A 3,870-nucleotide genomic window follows, 5' to 3' on the forward strand; every position below is an offset into this window, starting at 1 on the left:
TTAGGAAGATCCACCTGGTAACAACAACAAAAAGCTTTCTTCTAAAACCTAAAACGGATCGTTGAGAGGCCTATAGCACTCAGATGTGACGTGGAGTGGTAAATCTTGCCCCTGGAAGCAACCCTGTTGTTCTGTCACCGACGATTGATCCACAAATACCTCAGGAGAGTTTGGCAAAGATCTGCAGGCGTTCCCGATGAAAGCAGCATCCTCTACGTACCACGGTCTATTCCTCATTTTCCCCTGAGAAAAGCACTGCAACCCATGTCCCTCGAAACAACTTGTTTATTCTCAGTATTTCTACGAAGTGCTATAGCTATTCCTAATAGCGTATTAACTGTTCAAATGAAAGCGTGCCGCCTTTATGTCAAGGTAGCGTTGAAGGTGTAAAACACATGTCATAAAACTAAATAAACTCACAAAGTCTATCCACCCCCCCCTCAAAGTTCTAGCTTCACATTCAACTTGCGTTATAAATGAAATGAGTTTGGTGGCCTCCACCTACCTTCTGAGAGCATTTGTTTGACTTACAAGATCAGGACACAATTTGACACACTCAGTATAATTAGTATTCACGACTTAGGAGAATGTTCCAAAGTTAAAACTCAAATGCGCTGAAGCCAGCCCTGGATTTCTCTAGGTCCCCTTCTCTCTCTGTCTCATGACCCTCTTTTCCTCTTCTGCTTTCTCATGTCTTCCTCAGAGGACCATGCAAGCTGGAGATGTGAGTGAGCGAATCCCAGATGTCATGGGTGCTCTACACTGAACCAAGGAACAAAATGCATGTTTTAGCCACGATCGTTCTCTGTAGCTAGCAGAGTCTGCTGTTACCTGCTCTGCTCCCCAAACCTCTTCATGCAACTGCAGATTACACAGAGTTGGTTCCACGTAGAGAATTTTCTGGAAGAGGCCCCATTTCAAAGAAGGGTGCTGAACATTTAACAGTGCTTTGCTAAAGCTCATTAAAGTTATTACTGTTAATTTAAATAAAGCGGGGCGTAAATACACAGAAGATATTGTGGTAACTACTGCTCACATCATCTGAAAACGTCCTCTCTTCCCAAGCCCTAAAGAGTGACTGTTCATTTTAAATCTGCTTAATTCCTGTTTTAGAGGGCCTTGTGACAGTCTTCCAGAAGTTGGCTGCCAAAACTGTGACTATATTTAGTTGTTTATTACACACCAACTCAAGGTGGTGCGTGCTGGTAGACACGCAGAAAAGCAAAGAAAATTGGAGCTCATTAGCAAGAGAGGCCAGGAAAGCGTTAGCAAAATTCTGAACTGGGAAATATTTGTTAGAGAATTTTGGTTGTGTTACCTCCCAGTACAAAAATAATAGTAATGATAAAATAATTTAAGCTATCAACAAGCATAACAAGCAGCATAAACAAGTTAATTTTAAAGTTATAATGGACAATGAGGAGGTGGTAAGTTGAAAAGACAGCCCCCAAACTCCAAGGCAAATGGATGAAATCTTTGATTTCTTGATCCTTTGGTCCGATACAATTGACACACTTCCCTGGCTCACAGCCTGGAAATGCAAGGGAAGAAAATCATTTTGAATTTTTTTTTCCTATTCGACAGTTACTGAGCCATGTTGGAATCATCATAAATTTCAATGGGGGTGGAGGGTATCTAAATAAGGGAGAGCTTCTCTAATTTTGTGGTAATGAAACAATGCAGAAATGGGACCACAACTGATCTGGATGGCAAGGGGGGGCTTCTGCCAATTCTACACCCAAATGAACACACTACATTTGGGTTCTTCTCAGCACTAACCAATTTTTATTCAATTTGAAGGCCCAACTTAAGCTTAGCCTAGAAACTGCTTCAGCTGCTTATTAGTGGTCTGTGTCCTCATTAACTATCCTGGAAGAGTGGGGAACATAGATATTTAAGAGCATCTATGCAACTCTACATTCAAAGACACAAGATTTTATTTTATCCTTTGCTTTCGTGAAGGCTTGGAAAGGGAAGCAATCCATGTTTTCCTTCATTTCTTGAAATAGATGTGAAATTAATTGCATGTGGCCCTTAACATCAGTTTAAAAAATAGTTTGAAACAAGCCCATAAAGTCAAATAACCATAGGTGGTGACAAGTAGCCCCTAATTGTGCTTCAAAGGTTGGTCACTGGCAGTTTATTTATATTTTCTTTCCCAATTCAGGGGGACCCCACCCCCTTCACCATTACCCCAAATAAAGCATGCTACTTTTTGAATTGAGATTTGTGGAAAAGGCCTCAATGGAGTAGCATAGATGAGTAAACAGTGTCACCTAGTGGACACAAAAAGAAAAAGAATTGGTGAATTGGCACAAATGGAGATTTGGGCCAGCAGTCAGCTTTGGGCCCCTTTTCTCCTCTCATTCTGGCCCTCCGTCACCACCCAAGTACAAACAAGGAAGTTCCCTCGAGGAGCCATCAAAAACAACCTCAACCAAATCAAGACCCCGGCAGTTTTCCCTCTTTAGCTCTCCAGTTCAATCATGACGTTTCTGCCCAGATAAAGATAACAGCTGGCATTTATTGAGTGTTTTCCATGAGCCAGGATTTTGCAGAATTCTTTGCTTGAGTCATCTCACGTAGTCACGCACCTAGCACAATTATTTGCTAAGGAGTTTGGGTGACCTGTCCAAGGACAGAGCCTGACTGTGAGGGCCCACATAATCTTGCACTAACCCCTCCCCCTACCCCACCCCACACAACCCAAGGACAAAGAGATTTTAAAGTGATAAATATCTGTAATAACACAACAATTAGATGTATAGTAAGCATTTCCTGTGCCCCATACTATCTAGGGCATTATTTTAACAAAATTATTCACATTATTTCACAAAAATGAACTAACACAGATCCTGCCCTCCAAAAACTTAGAGTCGAAAAGATAAATTTGTAAAGTTAACATCATTTCAACCTACCTTCACAGGTTTATAAAATAAGTATGGCCCTGACTTTAGAAAGGAGGTTTTATGATTCATCCAAGGTCACACAGATAAGAAGTGGCAGCTCTTCAGATGTAAAAGCAAGTTCATCACTCCACCTCATGCTGACTCTTTCCCAAATGCAGCTGCTGGAGATTCCTGGTTTTATGACGGGGGTGGAGGAAGGAGCCTGCACAGAGCTGACTCAGGGACTAGTCATCACAGGAATCAAGGGTGGAATGTCCTTTCCTGCTACCACTTCCAAACCACTCTTGCCCTGGGAAGAGCGACCCTATATCAAACCTCTCAATAGATTAGGTTCAAACAAACTATAAGAGAACTCACATAATCTAAAAAAAAGGAATACATGAAAAACCTACAGCTAGCATCATACTTAATGGTTAGACAGAGGACACTTTCCCCCTAAGATCAGTAACACTGCAAAGATATCCTCTCTCATGGCTCCTATGTGAAGTCCTAGCTAATACAAAAAGACCAGAAAAAAAAGTAAAAGATACACTGATTAGAAAGAAAAAATTAAACTGCTTTTATTTGCAGATGACATGCTTGTTAATGTAGAGAACTCTGAAGAATCTACCAAAAACTCCTAGAACTGATAAATGATGATAGCAAGGTTGTAGGAAATAAAATCCGTATACAACAGCCATTGCTTTCCCACATACTAGCAATGAACAAGTTGCACATGAAATTAGGAAACAATATCATTTATAATACTACCAAAAAGAGGAAGAACAACAGCAATAATTGAGGCATAAGTCTAACAAAATCCATGTAGGATCTGCATGTGAAAAATTACCTTTTATGGGGTGAGAAAACATTCCTTGTATATAAAAGTCAGGGTAGAAATCAGGAATAAAATACATTTTCTTTTTGTTAGAACTGGTGAATTCTGCCAGAAGTGAGACTCTAGATTTCAAAATCCCAGGTT

The 3,870-nt window shown here is 40.5% G+C and overlaps 1 long non-coding RNA gene across 1 annotated transcript; it reads right to left on the reverse strand.

Annotated features, from left to right (window-relative positions):
* Nucleotides 1-546: 546 nt before the first annotated feature.
* On the reverse strand, nucleotides 547-3,063 carry LOC309869387. The gene is made up of 2 exons (XR_014314148.1): nucleotides 2,919-3,063; nucleotides 547-762 (listed from the first exon to the last, which is right to left on the reverse strand). It is a non-coding gene; the product is annotated as an uncharacterized lncRNA (long non-coding RNA).
* Between the last annotated feature and the right edge of the window lie 807 nt (nucleotides 3,064-3,870).

Source organism: Mustela nivalis, assembly GCF_964662115.1.
Source record: "Mustela nivalis genome assembly, chromosome: 1".
Taxonomy (NCBI): domain Eukaryota; kingdom Metazoa; phylum Chordata; class Mammalia; order Carnivora; family Mustelidae; genus Mustela; species Mustela nivalis.